Source organism: Cololabis saira, chromosome 13, assembly GCF_033807715.1.
Source record: "Cololabis saira isolate AMF1-May2022 chromosome 13, fColSai1.1, whole genome shotgun sequence".
Lineage (NCBI taxonomy): Eukaryota > Metazoa > Chordata > Actinopteri > Beloniformes > Belonidae > Cololabis > Cololabis saira.
In genome coordinates, this window is record NC_084599.1 from 4,054,309 (window position 1) to 4,067,727 (window position 13,419).

General features: G+C 39.1%; 1 protein-coding gene across 1 annotated transcript in view; it reads right to left on the reverse strand.

The window, feature by feature from the left end:
* Positions 1-4,465, reverse strand: part of LOC133457973 (NACHT, LRR and PYD domains-containing protein 3-like) — a 132,557-nt gene extending 128,092 nt beyond the window's left edge. The window contains exon 1 of the mRNA XM_061737383.1: positions 4,349-4,465. The gene's annotated coding sequence lies outside the window, so the exon portion shown is untranslated. The remainder of the gene's footprint in view (positions 1-4,348) is intronic.
* Between the last annotated feature and the right edge of the window lie 8,954 nt (positions 4,466-13,419).

Sequence of the window (13,419 nt, forward strand, 5' to 3'; positions counted from 1 at the left end):
GCAAGCAACGTCGAGACTGATTCCCAGCATTAGAGATTCTACTGGCACACTTACCACAGATCCAGTCGCCATCAACACAATTTTTAAGTCATACTACTCCTCTCTATATGAATCAGAATCTCCACTTGACACAGCAGAAATGACCTCCTTTCTTGAAAGTATCACTGTTCCTACTATCAATTTGGATGTGGCTAATGGCCTCGATGCTCCTTTTAGCTTGCAAGAAATTGCTGCCGCCATTGAAGCTACGCAAAGCAACAAGGCCCCTGGTCCCGTTGGGTTCGGCGCTGAGTTTTTCAAAAAATTCAAAGACAAATTAGCCCCCCTTCTACTCTCAGGGCCTGATTTACTAAAGGTTTGCGTGTGTAAAAACGTGTGCAAACTTGACAGCACCCGCAAACCAAAGTGCCAGCTGATCTACTAACAGCGTGCAAAGAGGACTGCGTCTCTCAAATGCGCTAAATACCACACGCAATTCAGTTAGTACTTTTGCCCTGATGAATAATCAATACGGGGCGCACCCGGCAGAAATCCTAAATACTGGGAGGGGAAAATGCAAATAGGTTCATTTACCACACGCAATGAGATTTACCAAGCCTGAAAGTAATTGCGCGTATTGTGATTGTGTCTGTATTTAATACGTTCGAAAGGAAGGTGCTAATCTGCTGCTGCTGTTATTGTGGCAAGGAGGCGACATCCAAAATCAAAGAATACGCAGAGAGAGAGTCTTTATTCTGGTGCATGCTATTTTAAAAATGGTTGCACAAGTTTTATTAAAGTTATTAAAGTTTATTAAAGTCTCCTGAGTTATTATGGTGCAGATTGGAGGCTCAGTCACTCTCTTCATCCTCTGTAACGGCCCTACTCTCCTCCTCTTTACCATTGAATCCCTCTAAGTTTACAAATAGCCCTGTGGTGCTTTCCTCCCTTAAGATTTGGTCACAGTTTAGGTGCCATTTTAAATTTGCTTCTCCATCCGCCTATACACCTGTAACTAAGAATCATCTGTTCCCTCCATCACTAATAGACACCACTTTTATGATTTGGCACAGCTGGGGCATTAAGCACTTCAGGGATCTATATAAGGATGGTATCTTTTCCACATTTTCAGATCTGAGGTCAAAGTTCAATTTGCCTGCCTCCCATCTGTTTCGCTACTTCCAGCTTCGACACTGTGCCTCTGCTCTGTTTCCATGCTTCCCTTCCCTTTCTGCTAACCAACCGTGGGATGATCTTCTAACAATGAAACTCAGTCAAAAGTCTCTGATATCTAGGATATATGCACTGTGTATGACATTTGATGATCATTCTATAGATAAAGCTCGGGAGGGTTGGGGACGGGAGTTGGGCCTTGACTTCACAGGGGAGCTGTGGGATAAAGCTATCCGTAGCATACGATCTAGCACGCCTTGCGCTAGACTTGAACTTATTCAATTCAAGGTGCTGCATAGAGCCCACCTATCAAAATCCCGATTATCTGAAATATATCCCAATGTTGCAGACCTATGCGACAGATGCCAGGGTTCTCCCTGCAATTTAAGTCATATGTTTTTCTCCTGTCCTAGGTTACAGAAATTTTGGAGTGACTATTCTGTGATCATGTCTAAAGTTCTGGGTAAAAAAGTTGTTATGGCCCCTCTCTTAGCAATATTCGGACTCTCGGTTGACTCCTCACATATCAGCCCCACACAGTCAGAAGTATTGGCTTTCACATCTCTTTTAGCTAGACGTCGTATCCTACTCTCATGGAAATCCCACAAGTCTCCGTCTATTGCTCTTTGGCTTAGTGATGTTATGTTTTTTCTAAAATCTGAAAAGGTGAGATATTCAGTAAAAGGCAACTCAGCTAAATTTGTTCGTAAATGGCAATCTTTCGTAGTTTATTTTAACTCGTTGAAGACTCTACCCACCGACTGATCCCTCCCCCTTACCTTAATTTTCTTTTCATTTCTTTCATTTATTTATTTGTTTTGATTATTGTTATTTATGCTGCATTTTATGTTTTATTTATTATTTCCATTTAATGGGATATTAGTGATGGGCATTTGCATTTACCACTGCATTTGTTTTTGTATGCCGCATTTGCTCATCCATTACTCTCCTCCATTGTTCATTTGTTGCTCATCTGTTTATTTTTTATTTAACTCTACAGAGACTGTTCTTAGTTCTGTGTGTTTATAAAAAAAAGGGACAATGTATAATGCATAATTCGTATTTTTGATTATTTGTGTCCATGTTGTCATTGTATGTTGTTTTTTTTTCTAAAAAGATCAATAAAAAAAAAAAAAAAAAAAAAAGAAATGTAACAACAAGTTTATAAGTGCTGTCTTTAAGTCGAGATCATTTAACGACTATCACAGAGGGTTATATTCTGACACTTCACAATCTTTAAGTTTGTCTACATTAGAAAAGGCCACTCAAATTAAATCAAATGGCCCATTCCCCCCAAAGTCAAGGAAACTCATTTTAAATGGATTAATAAAATTCATCCAACCGCTGAATTCTTGAGACATAGATTTAAATTTGAAGTTGACCCCTTTGTTTTTTGCAATGAATCTGAAGAATCACTTGATCACATGTTTTTAATGTGTCCTGTCTCAAAAAATGTTTGCCAAGAAATTAGAAATTGTCTATCTTTAAAAATGAATGACATTCCAAATTTAGAAATCGTTAACATTATTTTTTACATAGATACTATTGACAAATCAGTGTCCTTCTTGGTTAATGTCATTCTCTTACTGACTAAATATCACATACATTGTTGTAAGTGGAGAAAAATGAAACCCTCTTTCCAATTTTTTATAAATGATTTCAAACGTTTTTTTGATTCTTTAAAAAATATTACGTCAAATAACTCTGCAAAAGAATTAGTAACCGATATATCAAAGTATCTTTTATTTTAAGTCTCTTTCTGAAATAACAATGCTATTTGCTTTGAAATGCCTTACTGTCCCTTTGTATTGACTTTACTTATCTCTTAATTTTGTTTATGTCTCTGTTTCATAAAACCTCCAGGATGTTCTTTTTTCTTATATTTCTTCTACTAGCAGTTTTGTATAAAGTGTGTTTTTCTTGTTTAAAAAATTCTGTTCAATAAAACAAAAACAAAAAAACAAAAAAAACACTTCCTCCAGGAAACACGCTTTATTTTGAAAGGCTCCACAGGAAACAGCAGTCTGACTTTAATGCTGGAGACAACAGGTTCATTCCAGTAAATAAAAACACCAAAGTTTGATCGAGGAAGAAAACTATATATATATATATATATATATATATATATATATATATATATATATACACATTTTATTAATCAATTTAAAATGCGTTTCCTTGACTTTGGGGGGAATGGGCCATTTGATATAATTTGAGTGGCTTTTTCTAATGTAGACAAACTTAAAGACTGTGAAGTGTCGGAATATAAACCTCTGTGATAGTCGTTAAATGATCTCGACTTAAAGACAGCACTTATAAACTTGTTGTTACATTTCTTATCCAATAACCCATAATCCTCAATAACTAACACGGGAAGTGCTGTCTCAATATCTCCATACATTAGAGCACCTTTCTGGAGGAAGTGGTTTGCTGCATGTGTAAGTGTTGTGTGATGAGGCTGTGAAGGAGGAGGACACGTGTCTCTGCAGGACAGTTTCACCTCTGAGCTTCTTCACATTTACAGGAACCAGACTCACGTAGAGGCCCAGTCTCTTTCTGCTTGGTCAAGATATTCAACTTCCTGTTTGTGCAGTAACACTCTGTTGTTCACACAATTTAATGTTTTTAATCTCAGAAACAGAAAATGAGGAAAGTGCTGAGAGTTAGTAATTAAGTAAAGTGTATTCATAAAACAGGAAACAGCAGTCTGACTTTAATGCTGGAGACGACAGACTATATATATATATATATATATATATATATATATATATATATATATATATATATATATATATATATATATATATATATAGTTTTCTTCCTCGATCAAACTTTATAATATATAATATATATATATATATATATATATATATATATATATATATATATATATATATATATATATATAATACATATTATATATATATATATATGTGTATATGTATATAATATATATATTATATATATATATATATATATATATATATATATATATATATATATATATATATATATATATATATATATATATATATATATATATATGTATGTATATGTATATATGTATATATTCTATATATACTATACAATAATAAAACCAATACAAATGTTGTCATTAACTACCATGTAGATTTGTTTTCAGACACAAGAATGATCAAAGTTTGCAGGTAAATCAGAAGTGAGAATAAGTTCCTACCTTCTCCTGATTGAAAAGACAAAGTTCAGGTGTGAAATAAACTTTTAAGTATTGATCCGGTTATCAGCAGCTGTTCTCCGTCCTCGGATCACCTCACCAGGCCCGTTTAACGCCTGATCTTCCAGATGTGTAACGGCAGATTAACTTTCACTTTGACCGAGCGTTTCCTGGTTCAGCGCGGCCGGTACGTGTCATACCGGCCGCCACCACTTGGGGGCGCAGTGTAAACTCGGTTTAACACGACCGAACAAAATACAACAAGGACAGAACTGCTGGAAACTACTGAGTAAAGGAAAACTAGAACATCAACTACATTGTTCAAGCAAAATAACACAAATATAAACGTGTTTTTAGTGGAATTGTGTGTCTGGATTGAACGGGTTTGAGCTGGACTCTGTATCGACCTCATGAAGCAGAAGTGTTGCAGCTCCGTTTCAGTCTCTGGTTTAGTTTATCCCCCAAACTACTGGAGACTCCTGCATCAGTCATTAAACACATCCATATGGTTTTATATCATTTTATCTGGAAAAACAAATGTCATTATCTCAACAAAAACATCCTGAGTAACTCCAACAACCAAGGAGGATTAAATGTTCTTGGTTTTAAAACTTCAAATGTTATTTATTATCTGAACTAAATAAAATAAAATCTAAGTAAAATTCAATGATGACACTTGATTTCAAATGTAGCTTTCAACAAATGTAATATTTTCTCCTAATAGGTGGTTTAGCGGTTAATAAACCATCCAGTTATCAAATGTTCATAAACAGACATAACTGTGCTGGCGTCTGATTTATAAACATCATCATTTCATCTGGAATAACTAGAGTATTAAATATCAGAATGAATTAATCTCGGATTAAAAACCATATTCTTTCCATGTCATCGGTTATTGAAAGCTCCTTCTTACACATTGTGAGGTTTTTTATAAGATTAATTCCAATAACAGATAAAGAACACGGTTACAGCTGTGACGTCACAAAGTCTGTCAGCGTGCGTCCAAACAGCCAGAAGCAGAGCAGTGGATAAAACAGAGCAGTGGATAAAACAGAGCAGAGGATAAAACAGAGCAGAGCAGAGGATAAAACAGAGCAGAGGATAAAACAGAGCAGAGGATAAAACAGAGCAGAGGATAAAACAGAGCAGAGGATAAAACAGAGCAGAGGATAAAACAGAGCAGAGGATAAAACAGAGCAGTGGATAAAACAGAGCAGAGCAGAGGATAAAACAGAGCAGAGCAGAGGATAAAACAGAGCAGAGGATAAAACAGAGCAGTGGATAAAACAGAGCAGTGGATAAAACAGAGCAGAGCAGAGGATAAAACAGAGCAGTGGATAAAACAGAGCAGAGGATAAAACAGAGCAGAGGATAAAACAGAGCAGTGGATAAAACAGAGCAGAGGATAAAACAGAGCAGAGGATAAAACAGAGCAGTGGATAAAACAGAGCAGTGGATAAAACAGAGCAGAGGATAAAACAGAGCAGAGCAGAGGATAAAACAGAGCAGAGGATAAAACAGAGCAGTGGATAAAACAGAGCAGAGGATAAAACAGAGCAGAGGATAAAACAGAGCAGAGCAGAGGATAAAACAGAGCAGAGGATAAAACAGAGCAGAGGATAAAACAGAGCAGAGGATAAAACAGAGCAGAGGATAAAACAGAGCAGAGGATAAAACAGAGCAGAGGATAAAACAGAGCAGAGCAGAGGATAAAACAGAGCAGAGCAGAGGATAAAACAGAGCAGAGCAGAGGATAAAACAGAGCAGTGGATAAAACAGAGCAGAGGATAAAACAGAGCAGTGGATAAAACAGAGCAGAGCAGAGGATAAAACAGAGCAGTGGATAAAACAGAGCAGAGCAGAGGATAAAACAGAGCAGAGGATAAAACAGAGCAGAGGATAAAACAGAGCAGAGGATAAAACAGAGCAGAGGATAAAACAGAGCAGTGGATAAAACAGAGCAGAGCAGAGGATAAAACAGAGCAGAGGATAAAACAGAGCAGAGCAGAGGATAAAACAGAGCAGAGCAGAGGATAAAACAGAGCAGTGGATAAAACAGAGCAGAGGATAAAACAGAGCAGAGGATAAAACAGAGCAGTGGATAAAACAGAGCAGTGGATAAAACAGAGCAGAGGATAAAACAGAGCAGAGGATAAAACAGAGCAGAGGATAAAACAGAGCAGAGGATAAAACAGAGCAGAGGATAAAACAGAGCAGAGGATAAAACAGAGCAGAGGATAAAACAGAGCAGAGGATAAAACAGAGCAGAGGATAAAACAGAGCAGTGGATAAAACAGAGCAGAGCAGAGGATAAAACAGAGCAGAGGATAAAACAGAGCAGAGGATAAAACAGAGCAGAGGATAAAACAGAGCAGAGGATAAAACAGAGCAGAGCAGAGGATAAAACAGAGCAGAGCAGAGGATAAAACAGAGCAGAGGATAAAACAGAGCAGAGGATAAAACAGCAGAGGATAAAACAGAGCAGAGGATAAAACAGAGCAGAGGATAAAACAGAGCAGTGGATAAAACAGAGCAGAGCAGAGGATAAAACAGAGCAGAGGATAAAACAGAGCAGAGGATAAAACAGAGCAGAGGATAAAACAGAGCAGTGGATAAAACAGAGCAGAGGATAAAACAGAGCAGAGCAGAGGATAAAACAGAGCAGAGCAGAGGATAAAACAGAGCAGAGGATAAAACAGAGCAGAGGATAAAACAGAGCAGAGGATAAAACAGAGCAGTGGATAAAACAGAGCAGAGCAGAGGATAAAACAGAGCAGAGGATAAAACAGAGCAGAGGATAAAACAGCAGAGGATAAAACAGAGCAGAGGATAAAACAGAGCAGTGGATAAAACAGAGCAGAGGATAAAACAGAGCAGAGGATAAAACAGAGCAGAGGATAAAACAGCAGAGGATAAAACAGCAGAGGATAAAACAGAGCAGAGGATAAAACAGCAGAGGATAAAACAGCAGAGGATAAAACAGAGCAGTGGATAAAACAGAGCAGTGGATAAAACAGAGCAGAGGATAAAACAGAGCAGAGGATAAAACAGAGCAGTGGATAAAACAGAGCAGAGCAGAGGATAAAACAGAGCAGTGGATAAAACAGAGCAGAGCAGAGGATAAAACAGAGCAGTGGATAAAACAGAGCAGTGGATAAAACAGAGCAGAGCAGAGGATAAAACAGAGCAGTGGATAAAACAGAGCAGTGGATAAAACAGAGCAGAGGATAAAACAGAGCAGTGGATAAAACAGAGCAGAGGATAAAACAGAGCAGAGCAGAGGATAAAACAGAGCAGTGGATAAAACAAAGCAGTGGATAAAACAGAGTGGGACACTTCCATAGGACTCCGTTGTAACACATGGTGGACAGCACTTCCTGGTTTCTGGCACAGACGTGCTCCCTCTTCGTTTTGTCTTATGGCCCTTTTGCACTAGTACGGCCTTAGCCCGGCTCGGCTCGTCGCGGCTCCACCCATTTTGTCCCTGTTTGTTTTTCCACAGCAGGTGAGAAGTGGGGGGGGTTGGGGTGAAGCGGCTGTGACGTACTCGATTGCGCAACACCTTTGTTCGTGTCGGCGCTGATGAGAAATCAGCTGGAGCCGCGAGCGGTTGAGAAAAAAACAGCCCGTCTACATCCCTTTTTTAATTTTTTCTCGACAGCCCCCAGGTTTATGAACATCTGCACCTCAGAGTTGGATCACCAAACAGACGTTTGCGCTTTATAATAAAATCGCTGCGAGCCGCCAGTCGCCCTCGCGCTGACTCCTGTTTCCTGATTCAAACGTCTGCCGGCCCCGCCCCCCGACCAATCAGAGGCGTGGAGGGTGATGACGGCCCCGCCCCCCGACCAATCAGAGGCGTGGAGGGTGGTGACGGCCCTGCCCCCCGACCAATCGGTGGCGCGGAGGTTGGTGACTTCAGAAATAGTCCCGGCTCAGCCCGGTTAGAACCTCGCCAGAATGGTTACAGAAAAAGTATCTGCTTGGAGCGGCTCTACCCGCCTCAGCCCCTAGTGCAAAAGCGCAAGACGGGGCCGTGGCGGGTAGAACCGAGCTGAGGCGGTACTAGTGCGAAAGGGCCATTAGCCTACCGGTACCAGAGACGTTCAATAAACGAGACAGCCTACTACGGTCCGGTTTCCTGTATCTGTGTCACGTGACTGCCACGCCCCTTTAGGAGACCGGAAGTAGGTCCTGAGTCTATTGAGTCTAATGGGAAAAGTGAACGTGAGCACAGATTATTACCAATTCCTTCGCCCCATAGTAACCTAAGTAAATATGGGACCCATTTTTCAAAAGCCACAAACCTTCTGAACATTCTGACACCAAAATGGCAATTTTCAGACCGACAGATTAGGAGAAAATGAACTTTGTTTGAGACCTGTCTCTGTCTGAGCAACACACTCTCGCCAGATTTGGCTCTCATCGTTTTCCCATCGGATAAAATGAAGTTTAAAACTAAAATAAAACTTGCTTCTTTGCTTAATAATACTGTTATTTTTATTATTTAAGTCTTTTTGGAAGAAAGTTGTACTGTATAGTGTTGTATGTTCCAAAACGATGTGGGGAGAGGGGCGGCCACGCCCACTTAGGAGACAGGAAGTGAGGTCAGAGGGGCAACCACGTCCACTTAGGAGACCGGAAGTGTATACCATTTCATACCATTAGCAGTAACGGTAATGCGCTATCTTCTGTATAGAGGATCTTTGCCCGTAATTGTAATCGTTACTTTCCATTATTCTGTAACCGTGGTAACCCGTTGCTGTGTTGTAGCTGCAGCAGCTCCACACATAAACGTGGGGAAAAGATCGCTAATGGTTTAACTTTTCACCACTTTCCTGCTCGGAGGCAGAACCACGGAGACCGAGTATCTGAGATAACAGAGTAAAAGAGTCATCGGCTCGCTTGGATCGTGGCTTTAACGACCAAACATAACCTTCCACAGTAAACCACAAACACTCACACAGACCGGGGTCGGATCATTCACACGGGTTTTATTCCCACTTCTCCAGCTAAACGTAGTTGCTGGCCAGCTCTCTGCGGTGCAATTAACCCCAATCTGCAGATAAAACTAGTTTGTTGAGGAAAAAATATTAACTCTATTTGTAGCTGCAGAGGAAAAAAATAATCCCACGAGGAAAACAAAAATATTGCTCACGCCTCGGAGCCTCTTCCGCATAATATAGCATTCAAAGAGTCATACAAAACATCTACTGTATGTTGTACTATTATACTAATTTATTGAAACACATGGTGAGTCAAACATTTACCAAAGCAGCTGCCAAACACTCCTAAACAAGGTAATAAGACGTTGGTTGTGCAGAACTGCGGCAGTAAGTCTCTTTGACAGGGATTTCATATGGATCCAAACCGTTAATAATCATTATTTTCTCCATATACCGCTCCCTGGCTTCCTTGTTTAGGGTATCCCGGTAAATCCCAGTTCCTTTTCGGCATTTTAACATCTTTTTTTTGCGTTCCGTCTGTTCACTTGGTGCTACCACACTGCTACTACACTGCTGTTTGTTTACACTCACGAGGCTGCCAACACGGCCGCCGCGTCCCAGAATGCACCTTGGTGACCAAGCCCTATAGTTCCACAAGTGGATCCCGTTGATTTCAGTGGCCGCACGTGGAGAATCTCCTGAGGTAAGGCGATGAAATATCGACCAATTTTAAGTCATTGTGTAGTTATTATATCGGAGGCCCTTTTAATGTTAGATATGAATTTTCTTCCATTTTTAAATTCATACATTATAGGCCAAAACATTGCACAGTGGTTTAAACACTGCGGCAGTAGATCACCGGTTACCACTGAATTAATTATATTGTTTAACTCTGATTTAAAATAAATATTACATGTTTAAATGGGATGTTGAGTTTAATTATTTTAAAGGTAATCCTGAAAGAGCCTTGTGAAGTTTCTGCTGTCAATAGACTTAACAAGTGGGGAAGCTATAAATGTATAAGTGGATATTATAATTTTGTGTTTGTGTTTTTGTTTGTACGTAGTTGATGTTTGTTTGCTGGCGTAGGGTATCTGTGTCTTGTAAGCCCTTATGGGCTGGGCACCTTAAAGGTGTATGACACATAAATAAAAAATAATTCATTCATTCATTCATTCATATAAATTACATAAGCAGCAACATCATTTTGTGGCTGTATGCGAGTCAAGTTTTCTTCTTGCAGGGTTTGCTGTTCCTAAAGCGATGCCTTCTCCACCTCCAGGAATGGGAACAAAGTGACCCTTTGCTGAGTCACTTTTTGATTTTAAAGCACATTTCATCATCTGCTTGTCTTGCTTTTCTTTTATCAGAGTACAGTGGATGTACTTGAATGTGTGTGTTTCTCCCTCACAGGTCCCAGGTTCACCAGCCCAAGAGTTTTACATGTTCAATTCAATTCAATTTTATTTGTATAGCGTCTAATACAACATATGAGACCCAGAACATAAACATAAACCCCCGAGCAATTATTACATAAACAATGGCAGGTAAAAACTCCCCTAGTGGGAGAAAAACCTTAAACCAAACAGTGACAAGAAAAACTCCCCTTTAGGAGAGAAGAAACCTGGACCAGGACCAGGCTCATAAGGGGGTAGAAACCTGGACCAGGACCTGGATCATAAGGGGGTAGAAACCTGGACCAGGACCAGGATCATAAGGGGGTAGAAACCTGGACCAGGACCTGGATCATAAGGGGGACCCTCCTGCTGAAGACCAGTCTGAAAGGTCTTAGTTGGAAGATGACGTAAGTTACTGCTGATTTATTTTTCTGATATTTATTTTTCAACAATAGCCTATCTCTCTTCGCAACTAGAATCACTACAAGCATGCTTAATTTCAAATCATTCTACTGTATAAATATTGAAATATTAAGGTGTAAACTTCAAATAAGTCAATCGCCTTTTTTGGTTCAAGTTCTGTGTTGGAGAGACTATAAAAATGAATTCTCCCATAATTTCACCGTGCTTGTAGTGATTGTAGTTGTGAAGAGGGGTATATGAGGCATTGGGTGAAATTATGGGAGAATTCATTTTTATAGTCTCTGAAAAAACAGAACCTGAAGCAAAAAAGGCGAAATACTTTTTTAGAAAAGTAAGGTGGTTGAAGTTTAGATGTTATTATTTCAATTTTTCCACAGTAAAATTGTTTGAAATTCACTGTGCCTGTAGTGATTGTAGTTGTGAAGAGGGGTATATGATGCATTGGGTGAAATTATGGGAGAATTAATTTTTATAGTCCCTGCAAAACAGAACCTTAAGCGAAAAAGCAGACTGACCTTTTTAGAAAAGTAATGTGTTTGAAGTTTAGATCTTAAAAGAAAAGTGTTTCATCCTTTTCTTTTACAGTAAGAGTGTGTAAATATTACGGTGCAAGTATGGGTGTATGAAAAAAACATATCTGCATTATCTCAAACTCAGTACTTCATATCTTTCCGTTTCTGAGCCGCATTCATTCATTTGCCGTAAAGGCTGAAATAGGAGCGCACATGAAAATTTAGGAGCGGCTGATTTGACCACGTAAGTACGAATGATGGCTGGCTGGACCGCAGTTTTGGCAGGTAAAAACTGTCCGTTTTTTTATAGGCGTATGTAACCCTCCCATAAATCATGTATTTTATAGTCTTGTCTCCAGATAGTAGCATAAACAATAATATTAGATGTACAAAACACATCCAAACATGGGAGGAAATACTACGTAGGGCCCAGGAGCCTTTTTTATAAAGCTTGCTTGCACACAAAACAGGGCCTGAAAGATGAGACGCCACCTTCCACGCAAAGGTTATATATGTCTATGATCCCCTCGACCAATCAGTGGCGGGGAGGGTGATGACGTCAGATGCAGCCGACTCAGAACGCTTATGGCTCTTTACCTACTTGTTTTATTTTGTCCTTTTTTTTGTTTGCTTTTTATTGTTGTATTTTCTTTTTTTTCTGTTTTCCCTATTATTAATTTTTAATTGTTTTCATCGAAAGCTTAGGTCCTTTGGAAGGGGGTGAAAATATGTGTATGTTTGTTTGACATCATTGTGGATGCCACAGTTTATAACAAAAAATAAATAAATAAAAACATTTGATCACAAAAAAAAACTAATTTACAAATCATCAGTGGCCACGGTTACATGTTTTTTTAATTCGGAATTAATTATTCCGAATTAAACTATTTTTCTTTGAGTTTACATGGAAATAGTAATTCTGAATTGAGGTTTACATGGAAAACACGTTTGATGGTCTTTATCCATTTCCTCTCCAGGTCTGGGGGTTGGGAAGGTTCTGATTGGATAGGGGGGGGACCGGAAGTTAAACTACCGGAAGAAAAACTAACTTACAACTTTGAAAAGCTCACAATTTTGATGTTTCCTGTTTCCATCTGTTCTTTTAATAATTTCTATTTATTAAATAAATGGTCTCTGCTCTTGACCAGCGTTTACTGCTGCTGCATCTTGAAACTTTGTTTGGAAAACCAGCCCAGTGGAATATAAGTGTCATGGAGACAGACGGGGGAGGGAACGAGCAGAAAGAAACACTGGAATTAGAAAGAGGAATGAGTGTTTACATGATCTGGAATTATTCTATTCAGATTTAAAATCTGAATAAACCAGCCACTTACTTCGGAATTAAGTTTAATTCGGAATGGCCATTTTCATTCGGAATTTGGTGTTTCCATGGTAATTTTTGTCGGATTTAATTTTAATTCTGAATTAAAGAGGAATTAAACTTCCCATGTAAACGCACTGAGTGACTTGGTTTAAAGCATTGCTAGTCTCCACTTCAAATGTAAAACTGGGGTAGTTTTAGCTCCAAACAAAAGTTAGACCCACCTGACTCACAGTCGTACACAACAGGTAAACAACAAACAAGGGCTGATGGACAACACTGAAGTCCTTTTTACAATAATCAAGGAGTGACTTTGGCCCTTGATGTAGATTTTTATTACTTTTGTGTTACAGATAAGCGTTAAGAGGCACTTTGTGACTATTACAGCTGTGACTTTTTCCACATGGTGATCAAATAGGTTCCAGTTTGTTTTCTGTCCCGTCACTGCAGGTTCAAGCAGCAGCAGCAGCAGCAG